Source organism: Gavialis gangeticus, unplaced genomic scaffold (genome assembly GCF_001723915.1).
Source record: "Gavialis gangeticus isolate Ggan-Ray unplaced genomic scaffold, GavGan_comp1, whole genome shotgun sequence".
NCBI lineage: Eukaryota > Metazoa > Chordata > Crocodylia > Gavialidae > Gavialis > Gavialis gangeticus.
The window spans coordinates 43,952,665-43,968,415 of record NW_017729032.1 but is presented as its reverse complement, the minus strand read 5'-3'; the positions used below and the strand labels follow the sequence as shown (position 1 = coordinate 43,968,415).

At 44.3% G+C, this 15,751-nt stretch overlaps 1 protein-coding gene across 2 annotated transcripts in view; it reads left to right on the top strand.

Annotated features, from left to right (window-relative positions):
• ATP8A2 (ATPase phospholipid transporting 8A2) overlaps positions 1 to 15,751 on the top strand; it is a 638,305-nt gene that overhangs the window by 370,001 nt on the left and 252,553 nt on the right. The window lies entirely within an intron of this gene.

Sequence of the window (15,751 nt, the reverse complement as noted above, 5' to 3'; positions counted from 1 at the left end):
TGCTTTTATTTTATAAAACATGCTTTTACAAAATTTGAACTTAGCGACAAATTTAAGATGAAAATCTCTATTTAATAGAAACAGGAAGTTTCTACTAGGTAAAGACAAATTAGAGACAAAAACTACTGTTGTGTACCTTATAATAAATACAATTGTTTAGCAAATTAAAATAGCATTTGGGCAATGAAGATACGGAGTTATGCAATCTACTGTTTTATTTGTGTTTTAGATATTGCTCCATAATGTAGTTGGAATGATTAAGTAAGGCTATTTAATTTCATTAATAAGATGTGATTTTTAAACAATAAGAAATAATCTCTTCACAAAATACATTTGCGGCATGAAATTCCGTGTCAAAAAAGATTGAATTGAAGAGTTTAGGGCTGCTACTAACACTTGTAGTACTTCCAGGTAAAATGGAAACAATCAAATCTCGTGCTTGAGAGCAGGGGTAAATCCAGGGCAGCAGGGAACCTTTCCTCCTTTTAATAGTCTTGATGTTCCACTAATTAGGTTATCCTTTCTTGTGCCATTCTGCTGTCTGTTACCTGCTTCAGGTAATATAACTCCAATTTAACAGCATTGCAGACTTTTCAACTCTAGTTAAAGTATTAACTTGGGTGTGAAAATAACTTTCAGTGAAGCATTGGCTGCACTGCCAAGATGCACAAGGCTAGATTTTTGTTTTGTGAATCTGAAAGAGATGTACCTTTAACCTGAATGATCACAGGACTAAAAAAACAGCATCTTTTGGGGGTTTTTTTCCCTTGTTTGTTGTTTTTATACATAATAGCAAATTAATGTACATTCCAGTAAAGTTATTCGGTTTTGCTTAAATTTTAAATGTAGTAATATAGCCCTGGGCCCCTGGCTTTATTAGTAAAGCATCTAATTTCTTTTTAATTGGAGAAATATGTGTTGTGAGGGGCTGTGCACCCCTCTTTTTCAGAATCCTAAATCTGCCCATGCTTGAGAGCATAAGTATAAGGAGTAAGAGTCCGGAAGGATTCTTTCCTTCATGCACATTACTACCCATTTATTCATGGCCCTTACGAAGATACCAACATTAATTGGCCAGTTATTTGATCTCATATGGCAAACTGTATGTTGCCATACTAGAGTTCAAAGAAAGTGGTGGGGTTTGTTTGTTTGTTTGTCTGGTTTTTAAGAGTTGAAGGTGTTGCTTCTTTTTCCCAATAAACACACTAGGAAGGAAGGATATAAAACTGCACAGCTAGACCATTATAATTAGCTACCCATTTACAGAGATTATGAGAAGCACTAGGTCAGAAAAAGTTTTATTATTCAGTGAATCATACCATGGTCAAGGTATATATCTGATTCCCTGAGGGCCTGATCATCTTTTATGCATGTGTCGTTCTTGTAGAATACAGGAATTCTTTGCAAGTATGTTCTCTTTCCCTTGAATATGTTTGAATGACCTCTAGTTTTGGAGGTTATCATTTCCAATACAGCTCAAAATGTGTTCACTGCATATGGACAGCTGCTGCAGAAGAGTATTCAGCCCACCAGCAGTCACAACTTGTAGCTGTGGGTGAGACCAGCAATTATGGTTTTGCAAAATAATGGACGAGTTGATTCTAAGTAAGGTTAAATCCGCCTTTATGGTAGGCCAGATTCAAATAGTTTTCTATCTTTACCAAAACTAAGTCAAGCTCTTATTCCAGCTTAGAATTTTTCTTCAAAGTTTCTTAAAGGAAGTCAGACAAGGGAATTGGATAGAAAGTTAAAAATGAGCTGATCTTCACTGCCTGGTTGCTTTTTTTTTCCAACCATTTTGGGATTTATTATAATAAAAAAACAACTTCCATTAAAGGCTGTATGTGTTGTTGGAGATGAGAACATGTATATTCAATACTGCTAAAGTAAAATACAGATAATTAAGGGGTCATTGTCAGTTTTTTTTTTTAAAATAAGGTTTTTTCCTTTTTTTCCTGTCTCCATTGTTGGTAGTAGCATTAGCTTTTTTGCAGTTTTCTCTAGGAGTCTTTTTATCATTTCTAGGTGATTTTTTTTTTTTTCTAAGAAAATCCTTTTTCTTTCAGATTATAGTGTGACATGGCTCTGCTTCAGTTGATTACTTGTTGTAGCATAGGAAAGTATTGTATTGCAACATTAGAGGGCTAAATCCTATCCTCCCTCATGACAGCCATAGAAAGGCTGAAGGTAGATAAAGAACTCTGACCTCAAGCCTGAGGAGTTTCTCTTAAATTGTCCCTTTCCGAGGTGAGGTCTTGCTAACCAAAAACATTCTGAGGTAATGTTTAATATGCAGGTCAGCCCTGAGAATAGGTGATGTGAGATGGCTCTTTCTCTCTCTTGCTCTGCTTTCTGTGTATTTTTAGCGTCCTTTCTACTTGCTTCTGTGACAGAAAGGTTCTTTTATTCTTCTTCACTTCCACTGGCACAGTGCGAAGAAAACCATCCTGGCTACCACGTCAGTGTAACAGAGTTCTTGATTAGAATAGTTTCAGTAGCAAGTCCAACTTATTCCCCAATTGGTGCATCTACATGTGCAACTAATTCAAAGTAGGCTTACTGTGCAGTAAAATTACTGCACATTAAGCCGATTAGGGGAGATTTGCTCCCAATGGCTGCATCCAGGCAAGCATGGCCATGTGGTATGTGGCGCTGCAGACACGTCTGAGGTGCCACGTACCGCGCGTTCAGTTGTTGTCCATGCTGCAAGGCAGCAGCAGAGTGGGGTTTTTTGATCCCTAGATATCCAGGGGTCAAAAACGCTGCTGAAAAAATGTGTAGTGGCACACATGGTGGAAGTGTGCACTGCTCAAAGCCAGAACTGCACTCTGCTGCCAGCCAGGCTTCGCATGGCAGGAGCAACTTGGCTGCTGCCCTGGGAGGCCCCCAGGACCTGAGGTAAGGCTGCTGGGGCCAACCCAGTGCTGGCCCCAGCCTCTCCTACCACTTCTGGGGTAACTTGCTGCGCACCAGAGTTTGCGTGGCATGGGTATTCCCTGGGAACAACTAGTGGCAGCACTAGTGACCACTACTAGTCCCCAGGGAACCAAACATCCACACCGGGCATGGATGTGGCCTGTGGGTACAAGGTTTTCTCCCAATGCTCTGTCCTCCTGCAGCAGCCAGGGAGACTTCCAGGCTCCCCCTTGGTGCTAGCCCAGAGGCTGGCAGGGAGCAAAGGGCTAAGAGACAGCTGTTTCCTGGTCCCATACATATTGGGAGGGGTCCTAATTTGCACAAGGTGGGAGAGATGCTGCTACAGAGCTCTTCTGTCCAGTGCACATGGGGACAAGCCCTGTGCTCAGTGGGGCTTCCCCATGCAGCCTGGGACTTCAGGGACCTGCCCTGTTTTGGGGCAGGTCCCACCCACCTCTGGGATGGGCAGGGAACTCTCCTCCTACAGGGAGCTCCTGGCTCCAACTCCCCAGTTAGAGTGGGGGCTGGATGTTGCTTCCTGTGCCCAACATCTACCTGCTTCCTGGGCAGGCTCCGAGTGCAGAGCCAGGACTGGAAGCTGTCTGCTGCCAGGTCTAGGGGACATTGTCCTAGCCTGGGCTCAGCGCTTGGAGCCAGCCCTCACAGTAGGCAGCTCCCAGGAGCAGGAAGTAATCTCCCAGCCCCTTCTCTGATTGTGGAGCCCTGCTGGGAGCTGCCTGCTTCTGAGGCAGGGGGATGTTGCCTCAGCCTGGGCTTTGCACTCAGAGCCCAATCCAGCAGCAGGCAGCCCCCGAGGGAAGGGATTGTTCTCCCTCCCCCTGCTACCCGGGCTGACTGGGAGCAAATTTGGGCTGTCTACATGTGGGCTACTGCATAGTCACTGTGATGTGGTTAATTTGCTACCTGCATTTCCAGGTGTTAAATTAATGGTTCAGTTGGCTAACTGACTGCACAGTAAGCCTTTGCACGTGTAGACAGTGACACTTTACCATGCAGTCATTTAGTCAACTGTACAGTAAAGTGTCTTGTGTAGACGTGCCCAGTTATGCTTGTACATCTGCATTGCATACAATTAAGATTTGTTCACACGGAAGCTGTTGCTGGCACTGGGGTGTAAGGAAGAGCAGAGGTTGAAGGAGTGAGATTACAGAAGTATAACTGAGGGTAGGGCCTGACCCACAGAATTTTGATACGAGGAGTGATACACAAATAGAAGATAACTCTGCTTGGTTTCCTGCTCTTGTATTGATATTGCCTCAGCAGTGAGTCAAAATTCTTTACTTGCAAACTGAGCAAAACTGAATTGAGAACTATGTTTTGATGAAAAACTTGAAATCCCTAGATGTCATTTCTGGAACCACTTTCAAGACTGCACTTGCAGGTCTAGCTTTACACAAGGAAAGGCTGTGACATCTTACATTCCTCATGTGAGGCTAAACAGTGCCGGTCAGGCCCTATGAGATGGGGTAATGGTCATAAAGACCATTAGGGAACAGATGCCAGACCCTGTGAGATTCCCACCTCACCCTGCAACATTGCAGCACCTTGGGCACGTCTACACATGCCCCTGACTGTGCAGTTGTTACTGTACAGTCCTGGCGGTGCACGGGTCATTTCCGATCCTACTGTGCAGTTGCGTCAGCGTCCCAGTTTGTGCCTGCCAATGCTACATCACTGTAGCTTGTAACTATAGCCACATAGCATCTTGTGTAGACGTGCCCCTTGAGTAACTGTTATGTTATTACTATTGCTTGTTCCCCTACACTTTGCACAAACCTAGTCTTTACCTTCCATTCTCTGTTTTGATTTGCCAGCTGTGGGGAGAATGATCTGTTTTTTTGACACCACAATGAAATGGGAGTTCGTACCTGAATTATGTTCCAAGTTAATTTGCAAAAGACTATACTGAGTAAATATTTGTAGAACTGAACTGAAGAGCACATTTGTCAGTGTGACAGGGTTGTCAGCTATACCTTTGCGGCTAGATCTGTTTTATTTCTCCAAAGGTTTACTACAGTGATTTCTCGGGTGTTAAACCTTATGCAACTGAATTTCACAGGAATGCGACCCAGAGTCTCTCTGTAACTTGGTTTCTACTCGTTCACACAAATTACAGAGTAATAATGAGAAAGACTTCTCAGTGATAAAAACAAATATGAAAGCTACAGAGAACTATACAGTTTGTAGTTAAGTAAATAGTAAACAGATTAAATAAGCAATGAAGAAGTGCCTGAGAAGAACTCATTGCCCTCTACCCTTTCCTCCCAGCATCTCTGGGTTTGTGTGTCATAGTATTGCTCAGATCAGTATCAAATTTAGTGTTGATAGCTGAAGTACAAACTCACTCTGACAACACCAAAAGGCACCAAGCAGCAGTATCGTACATTCTATGAATTTTCACAGTTTTTTCTTATTTCCTACAGCTTTTTGGGAAAGTGTTATTTGGCATAGAGAGTGTTAGGCCCTGCTGTTCAGTACACTCTACTCTGCTTATTTCTTTTGAAAACCGATAGCAGTCACCTTTTGTATAGTAGTTTGATATTTTGAGGAATGTGGTAAATTGTGTGAAATCTTTCAAATACCTGAGTTTTTCTAGTTAGCAGTCTTCCCTAGAATTTGTTCTCACATTCAGGCTGTCTCATGTGACTAGAGGGTTAAGACCTTGGTGCACAGCACAGCCATTAGGTTTTAGAGATACTGAAAAAGTCTTTGAGAGAAACCTACCTCCTCATTCTCTGCAGATTTGGATTGCATTTGGTATAATATTTGTGCTCATTTTTTAAAATGTAGTGAATTTTTAGTGCTTATGAAACTCACAGGGATGACAGCTCTCAGGCAAAGCCAAAAAGATTTTTTCTAACTCTGTAGAAACCTTTGATTGATCTCTAGTGGATGGAGACTGAGATGGTGCTCTCCCATCCCTGACCCTCTTCCTTCCCCTCCCATTTCTTTTGTCTTTCTGTTCTCTTGCCTTCCTCTTTTCCTCCCCTTATTTTTTGAAAAAAAAGTCAATATATTGGAACTTTAGTGAAAGGATAAGGAATAACCACCCTGTAAATTTGAAGTCCTTTGAACCTGATTCTTTTTCTCATCAAAACCTTTGTTGGCCACTCTGGCATATACAGCACTATTATGCTACTTTAAAGAGGAAGCCAAAGTAATTTTCCTCACTTAAGTCCACATTGTACTGCCAAGGGGGTGTAAAGAAGCCTCTGAGAAAATGAGAGTTTTGCCCTTTCATCCAAATTTCCCTGGTCTGCCTGGTATGACAGAGACTATCTTGACAAGTGAAAGGGTAATTCTGTCTTCAAAGTCACCATGTTGGCAATAGGAACTCCGTCCACATAAGATGTCTTCTTGTGAAACTTTTAAGGAACTTTTAAGCTCAGATAGGAGCAAATATCCCTAACTTTCCCCGCTTTCATTGATGAACCCTGGAGATCCTAGGGGGCATGTCTCTAAAAGCTGATAAAACTGGGATACTGTTGCAGTTCCTGGACTGGGGCAGCCAGTCTTTGTGGTCTCATTCCTGGGATGGTACCCAAGTGTCAAACTTGCTCCACTGTGGTGCTGGTGCTGAGACCACCAATCAGCTCATTGGCAGCTGCAGCCCCAGGGCCTCACTTTGCGCCAGAGTTACAGCTGTCCCTGTTTCCAGAAATGTGCTCCCAGAATCTTTGGGGTGCACCTCTGGACACAGGGAAAGTCTAGGTTACCTGCTTGCAGGGACATACCCCCAGAAATCTTCAAGACAAATCCCTGGAAGCGAGGAACACCAACTTTCTCCCCTGCCAGAGATGTGTCCCAGAGATTGCTGGATTGCATCTGTGGAAGCAGGAACCACATTGTCTCTTGTCCCACAAGATCAACAAGCAGGACAAAAGACAACATGTTGCCTAATAAAGTGGATCAGCTGTGCCAGGATACACCTAGGATATGTCCTAGCACAGCTGATCCACTTTATTCAGTGATGTCTATTTCTAGACTAAATCTTAGCTTTGCAGGGCCTTTCCCTTCCAGAATTGCCTGCAAAATATAAAGCTAGCAACAAGATATTCACTCTTGTAGACTGCACAGGCAAGTATCAGGGCATCCTTACAAGACTTCATCTCGTTCCATTATTTATTTATCTGGCTTTAAAGTAACTGGTGAAATAAGAGATCTGTTTCATATCTGTTGGACAGATATGTTTCACTGGAGATGATATAAAGCCTGTCTGATTACATAACAGCTTTGAAATACAGCTAATTTCAAATGTAAAAGCATACAGGAGCACTGCTTTCTTGTCATGCTTAGAGAAGGAGAAACATGGCAAGATCAAAGGGGATATCAGAAATGCCAGGGAAAAGTTCAAGGCACTTGGGAACGAGGCTGTGATCAGTAGTGTGGAAGGTAATGTTCAGGTCAAGATTGATAGCACAGGAAAAGGGAGTGCTGGTCTCTTGGCTGGAACAAATTGTTTGTTTGCTTTATTATTTGTATTACATTAGTAAGAGAGACCCCCAGTTATGGGTGAAGGCCCCCTTAAATTACATACTGTCTAAACATGTAAAAATGACTGTCCCCACATCAAAGGTCTTGCAGTCTAGGGCTATGACAAGACTCAACAGGTGCAAGAGACAAAAAAAATGGGTGCTTGGGAGGATGAGGTAGAAGTGGAAGGAGTATATTGTACATAATCAGCTGATATTTCTGCTCAGCACCTGCCTACTTGTTGTCAAAGGGCTGTGTTTTGTAGACCTCATAACGGAGAAAAATTCTTAAGACTAGATCTGAAGGTCATGGCCTTATAGAGTTTGATATGAAGTTATTTTTCAATATCTGAGGACAGCGTGGGAGAAGCAACCTAAAGATACTTGAGAAGGACAAAGCGCTTGGCTATCAGCCTGATAGTTTTCACACTTAGAACTTGATTAAAACCTCATAAAAATGTTAAGTAATCATATTAGTGCTTAAAGAAACATACATTTTAAACATGTGGCAGATTTGCAAGTCCCATAAGATCTGGCTGCATGTGTCCTCTGAAGTCTGCCTCTTGGCCATTAGAACTAGTCCCCTGAAACAACTTGAAATGCTTAAGGCTTCTTTGTGTTGAAAATACTTTTTTTGATGTAGAATAAAAAATGAAGAATTTACCATATAGAAAGCAAGCATAAGGATTATAACCTTGCAGCCTAAAATGACAAAGAGGATTCAGGGTATCCATTAGGTAAAACAACCTACACATCCCTGTCATTTAAGCACTAGGTATAATAATTGGAGTCCTAGGACACTGTTTTGTAGCAAACTGTGTTCCAAGAAATACATTTTCTTATCAAGTATCCAAAAAATAAATGCAGTTAGGCTATACAAATATAATTCATAATCTCTAATATTTAGGTTTTTTTGTCATGAGCAATCAGATCTTCAAAATGCCAGGAAGCATTCAGAAAATAGGTACAATTTATGCTTTATAGTTTCATAGTTGGTAGGGTCAGAAGGGACCTAAGCAGATTATCTAGTCCAACCCCCTGCCATGGGCAGGAAAGGATGCTGAGGTCAAATGACCCCAGCTAGGTGGCTGTCTCAACTCCTTTTGAAGACCCCCAGGGTAGGGGCAAGCACCACTTCCCTTGCAAGCTGGTTCCAGATCCTGCTCTGACAGTGAAGTAGTGCCTCCTGATATCTAGTCTAAATCTACTCTCAGTCAATTTATGGCTGTTGTTCCTTGTTACTCCCAGTAGTGCTCAGGGAAACAGCGACTCTCCCATTGCCTGCTGGTCTCCCTTGGCAAGTTTATAGGCAGCCACTAGATCCCCTCTCAGCCTTCTGTGGAGGCTGAACAGGTTCAGGTCCTGTATCCTCTCCTTGTAGGGCCTGCCCTGCTGCCTCCTGATCATGTGAGTGGCCCTCCTCTGGACCCTCTCCACGTTGTCCACATCCCTCTTGAAGTGCGGCGCCCAGAACTGGATGCAGTACTTCAGCTGCCGCCTGACCAGTGCCACATAGAGAGGGAGGGTCACCTCCTTGGACCTGCTCGTGACTGATGCATGACAAAGTGCAGTTAGCCTTCCTGACCACATCCCCACATTGGTGGCCCATGTTTATCATGGAATCAATAGTGATTCCAAGATCCTTCTCTGCCTGTGTGCTGATGAGACAGGAGTTCCCCAGCCTGTAGGTATGTTGCTGCTTCTTCCTCCCCAGGTGCAACACTTTGCACTTGTCCGTATTGAAACCCATTCTGTTCTCATCCACCCACCTCTGTAACCTGTTGAGATCTAGTTGTAGCCTGTCCCTCTCTTCTAGCGTGGTCACTTCTCCCCACATCCTAGTGTCATCTGCGAACTTGAACAAGGTGCTTTTCACCCCCTCGTGCAAATTGCCAATGACGATATTGAAAAGTGCAGGCCTGAGGACAGAGCCCTGGGGAACCCCACTGCCCACATCCCTCCAGGTCAAAAATGACCCATCCACCCCCACTCTCTGGGTGCGGTCCTCCAGCCAATTTGCGACCCATCTGACTGTGTAGGCGTCAACACCACAGATGCCTCATTTTTTAATGAGGATGGGGTGAGAGACAGTGTCGAAGGCTTTTCTAAAGTCCAGAAAAACCATGTCCACCACGACACCCATGTCCAAGGCTTTTGTGACCTGGTCATTGAAGGCCACGAGGTTGGTCTGACAGGACCTGCCTCTAATGAATCTGTCTTGAATGCCCCTAAGCATAAACTCCCCTGCTGGCCCCTCGCAGATGTGCTTCTGGATAATTTTCTCAAAGAGCTTCCCTAGGACTGAGGTAAGACTAATGGGCCTATAGTTTCCTGGGTCCTCTTTCCTCCCTTTTTTGAAAAAGGGGACCACATTGTTTCTTTTCCAGTCATCAGACACCTCACCAGAGCACCATGAGTGCTCATAAAGCTGTGCCAGGGGTCCTGCAATGACCTCTGCCAATTCCCTAAGCACTCTGGGGTGGAGATTGTCAGGACCTGCTGATTTGAACACATCTAGTCCCTCCAGAAGTTCCCAAACTAGGTCCTCACTGACCCTGGGCCTGGATGCGCCTCCCCTGGGTCCATCTGGAATCCCAGTGACAGGTGATGCCCCTATCCCTGCTCAGAAAAATGGAAGCAAAGAATCTATTAAAGAGATTATCTTTGTCATCTGGTGCTACCACCAGATTACCAGGCATGTCCTGCAGAGGCCCCATATTATTTGGCACCTTCTTTTTACCCCCTGTGTAGTTAAAAAAGGACTTGTTATCTTTGATCTGGATCACCAGTTCCATCTCTGCCTTAGCCTTCCTAATAGCCCCCCTATAATCTTGAGCCAAGGAGCTATAAGCCTCCATGGTGATGACCCATTCCTTCCATTGGGTGTATGCCTCCTTTTTGGCTTTGAGGTGTTTGTGGATGCTTTTGGTGAGCCATGGGGGCTTTTGAGTGCTCTTGCCCTCTTTGATCCACATGGGGATTGTCACACTTTGGGCTTGGAGGATTGTCTCCTTAAGGAACGACCACTCTTCTTGGACTCCCAACTCCCCTCCCCTCCTGGGACCTCAGTGTCTCCCCTTACCTCATTGAAATCTGCCCTCCTGAAGTCCAGGGCTGCTGCCTTGCTGCAGGCCTTTGACACCCTGCGCTGGATGGTGAGCTCCAGTTGGCGACAGTCATTATTGGTGGTCGAGCACCTGCAGTCCCATGATCACCTGGGTGTGTTAGCTAGCAGGAGGGCAAGTTCCTCCTGCTTGTTCCCCATACTGCAAGCATTAGTGCAGAGGCATTTAAGGCCTCCTGAGGATGTATGCGCCTCCCCTCCAATCCCTGGACTGTCCAGGCCCCTGTCTCTTACCTGGGTATTTTTTATGCTCATCGCTTGACTCGGCTGAGCTGTTCTTGTGGGTGTCACTTTGTTTGGTGTTCTGTGACTCCCTTGGTTCTTTTCCTCCCCCTCCCCCAATGTGCCTAGTTTAAAGCCCGCTGGAGGAGATCAGCCAACCTAGAAGAAAACACACGCCTACCTTTGGGGGATAGTTTCATAGTTTCTAGGGTCGGAAGGGACCTGAGCAGATCATCTAGTCCGACCCCCTGCCATGGCAGGAAGAGCACTGGGGTCAAATGACCCCAGTAAGGTGGTCATCCAACCTCCTCTTAAAAACCCCCAGGGTGGGAGCCTGCACCACCTCACTTGGAAGCTGGTTCCAGACCCTAGCCGCCCTGACCGTGAAGTAGCGCCTCCTGATGTCCAACTTAAACCTTCCCTCCGCCAGCTTGTGACCATTGTTCCTGGTCACTCCTTGCAGCGCTCGGGGGAACAGGGACTCCCCCAGCGCCTGCTGATCCCCCCTAACCAGTTTATAACAGGCCACAAGATCCCCCCTCAGCCTTCTCTTTTGAAGGCTGAACAGGTTCAGGTCCCGCAACCTTTCCTCATAGGACCTACCCTGCTGTCCCTTGATCATACGAGTGGCCCTCCTCTGGACCCTCTCCATGCTGTCCACATCCCTCTTAAAGTGCGGCGCCCAGAACTGGACGCAGTACTCCAGCTGCGGCCTGACCAGTGCCGCATAGAGGGGGAGGATCACCTCCTTGGACCTGCTCGAGATGCATCTGTGGATGCACGACAAGGTGCAGTTGGCCTTCCTAGCCGCCTCCCCACATTGCCGACTCATGTTCATCTTGGAGTCAATAATGACTCCCAGATCCTTTTCCACCTCCGTGCTGACAAGAGGGGAGTTCCCCAGCCTGTATGTATGGTGCCGATTGTTCCTCCCCAGGTGCATCACCTTACACTTGTCTGTGTTAAACCCCATCCTGTTCTCCTCCGCCCATCCTTGTAACCTATCTAGGTCCAACTGTAGCCTGTTGCTCCCCTCTATTGTGCCCACATCCCCCCACATCTTAGTGTCATCAGCAAACTTGAACAGGGTGCTTTGCACCCCCTCATCCAAATCACTGATGAAGATGTTGAACAGGGTGGGCCCAAGGACCGAGCCCTGTGGGACCCCACTTCCCACGTCCTTCCAGGTCGAGAAGGACCCATCCACTACCACCCTCTGGGTGCGACTCTCTAACCAGTTGGCGACCCATTGGACTGTATGGGTGTCTACGCCACAGTCCCCCAGCTTCCTAATGAGAATGGGGTGAGAGACAGTGTCAAAAGCCTTCCTGAAGTCTAGGAAAACTATATCCACTGCCACCCCTGCATCCAATGATTTAGTGACCTGGTCGTAAAAGGCCACCAGGTTGGTCTGACAGGACCTGCCGCTGATGAACCCGTGCTGGTTGCCCCTGAGCATGTGAAGCCCATCCCACCCAAGCATGTCTCTCGTTCTGAAGTGAGGGTTGTGGTCCAGAAAGTTGAAGCCTGCCACGAGACACCATTCCTGAAGCTGCAAGTTGACGTCCCAGTTGTAGGTCTCATGGCGTCTTCCATGCCTGCTCACTGGAAGGATCCATGAGAAGACCATAACTTTATTATGAAGCATAACTGCTATGAGCATTTATTCCATGTAAATAACCAGTTAAATACCTAATTAGCTATTTGCATGAATTTGTATGTACATAAGTGTGCATGTATTTGTGCACATGTGCATGCGTGCGCGCACACACACATGCACAAATAGGGTTGAACATGAAGATGTGCAGGTAACTGAGTGCCTTGCAGTGGTTGTGCATGTATTTGCATATGCAGATAGCTAATTAGGCATTTAAATAGTTATTTATATGGATTAAAAGCTCATAGCTTTTACTTGCACCCACCTGCACATAGTTATGCCTCCTAATAAAGCATAAATTGTACTTACTTTTTAACGCATCCGTAGGCTTCTAGTAACAGTCTTATAGAAGTGCATCTGTAGAAAAGCAGTTACTTTCAATGGAAAGTTGCATTCAAGAACATGGACTGTCCAGGCCATATCAGTAAAAATCCAAATAATGTGAATCGGACTATAAATAAGGCAGAACGTTGTCCGTAAGGTTTGAGGCTGTATGAAGTCATGATAAATTGTGGTGATGGACAACGTATAAGAACTATGTACAACTTAGCAGTTCTTATTTTATGCCTTTGTGGTTAAAAGGGTTTTGTTTCTCTGCCTTCCTGTACTCGGGGGAGAGGGGTGGGGAGGATCGCGTGGGGAGAGGACTATGCATGTTTGAAGATCTAGGTGAGCATAAAACAGTCGAACAAATATACAGGAGGCATTCTACATATATATTCCAATTCAGGGAAGCATATATTATTAATTAGTAATTAATAATATATTAGTATTATTGCCACCGAACAAATTATGAAAAGGTCCTGCCAACTTATTGTTTCAAGTAAAGTGAAATATGATATATCTACAGCCTCTCATTTCTTCCAATGAAGTCCAAATTGCAACTAAAATACCCTTTATTTTTTTCTTTGAAAATATCTCCACATTCTTCTTCAGCTGACATACACCTCTTAGTTTCAGTTGCTGCCATTGACAGTTTATTCCATGTTTCAACCCCCTGCTGTGTAAAGACGTTCCGTCTGAATTGCTCATAACCTTGTCCCTTCCTCAGCCTTAATCCAAGATTGACTTGTTTTTGAATTTTGAATTTAGTATGTTAATCCCAAGAGTTTCCAAGGAGTCAGTCACAGAGCTAAATCTGTACCATTTTTCCTTTCCTTGCAGTAATGTATACTGCACAGTGAACCATTACAGCAGAGTCCATCTTTATTGAAAAGTTTTGCCTCAAGTGCTAGATCGCTGTTTTTAACATTTTTTCAAGTGTTCAACCACAAATGATCAAACAAATACCATTTTTGTTGTTGTGTTTCTTCTGAACAGCTTGGAATACATCCTGCAGCTGACAGAGCTTGTAATACTTCAACAGTCAGACTACCATTATTATGAATGACAAATTAGGCTCTATGGCTAGGTCCCAAAATCTGAGTGCCTAGTAGAACATCTGGAAGTGCTGATACATATTGCAAATGTCTCCAGTGCAGGAGAAGATATCTTTTGATATTGTATTTGTGAGAGGTTTTATGCCCAGAACTATAGGAGCCCTTAGATTTTCATACTTTAATGGGACCCACTGAATATGTCAAAACAGTGAGCAGGTCACTGTGTATAAAGTTTTTGTTTTATCTGCACAAAAAGTACTCTGTTTTCCTTTTGGAGGCTTATAAGGAGAGAACAATGTTTATTCCATCTTCTGACAATTGTGTTGTTATTATATAAGAAATGTATTAATACTATGTCCAGCCATAGCTTCATCAAAGCTGGAATTCTGCACCATAAACAAATGCACATCTTCAGTCTCGTTATAATCTTTGCCACCAATGGGAATACATTTTAATGTTGGTAGGGAAGAATATATTACTACATAAGCTTTGACCAAGTAAGCTGTTGCTTATGAAATCTTATGCATCTCATAAATTAGATAGTATATCAGATGCAACTTTTCCCTGCCGTCTAAGCCAGTTCTCAATCTTCTTAGATTCAAGGCATTCTTCCATAAGCTTAAGGCACCCCTAAAAAATGCCAGCTCTTGGTTTTAATTCATTTTTTATTATGGAAAAATAATACAGCAATTTTATGTTGCAAAGAATTCAAAAAGACCACAATAGGTCAGATTTTTTTTTTTTTACATTGTGGATTCTTATCTGAAATTATTGCATTCATCTTATGAATCATGTCTGCACACCTAATGTTTGCACAATATTGTGTGGGAACCCATGGCACCCCAGGGTGCTGTGGCTCTCTGACTGAGAATTCCTGACCTAAGATCTGAGTGTGGGGGATGATCCAAGAGAGATGAAATAAAGTACAGTGTTGTAGAAATCATATATTTTTGTTTTTGTTTTTGAAAATTGAATTTGAACTTATGTTGCCTGTGGGGTCAGGCCAACTCTCAGAATCGCAGTATTGTGCTGTTAGACAGGAGGGTGTGACACAATTGCACATATACAGACACACAAATCAATTGGGTACATACACACACATACTACCAGCTCAGGCACATACACATCCAAAACAGCCTAGGCACATGCATACCTATTACTGATTCAAGCACATACACTATACACCCTAAAAGTTAGACGCAGATCACTAATTCATGTATCATGCACACAGTGACATATATATGCACACACACTAAATGGTTCACATGCATACAACCCACCTGCACATAGGTAAGTTCCTAACTTGGATGATACAGTGTGTATGTGTGTGCTTGGGTATCTGGGATACTTGGGGGAAACTCACGGTGAGAGAAAGAGAGAGTTTCATAGACATTAGGGCTGGAAGGGACCTCGGAAGATCATCTCATAAATTATGTGTTTTATTACACAGACAACACATTACACAGCCCCATGAAGTTATTGGTACTCGCTGTTGCTTTCACTCTCACTCTCACACACCCGGTGGAAGGGCTGGAGTCCAGGTAGCGAAAAGAAGCAGAGTCCAAGTCCTTGGTTGAAGAGGGGGTGGGAGGTGATAGCTACCTATCCAGGCTGGAAAGGGGTCCTTGTCCAGTAGGTGTTGTCCAGAGGGGGGTTGCCGGCAGGGCCTCTGGGTGGATAGGTGGTGTGGCATGGTGCTGGTCCAGATGGAGAGAGGGCATCCCACTGGGTCTGTCTTCACTGCCCCTTTTTATAGGGGCAGACGTTGTGTGACCCTAGTGACAGGAGGCATGCCCAGGCAAGGGTCAGCCCCTGGCATACTGAGCATGTGTGCTCCATGCAGGGATGTGCAGTTTCGGGTGTCTGTAATGGTGGGGTACAATGGTAGAGTTGCTGGTTCTGCAGGGTCTTTTGTCTTTTTGAAAACTCTGGGTTTTTCCTCAGTTCCTTGCAACAGCAA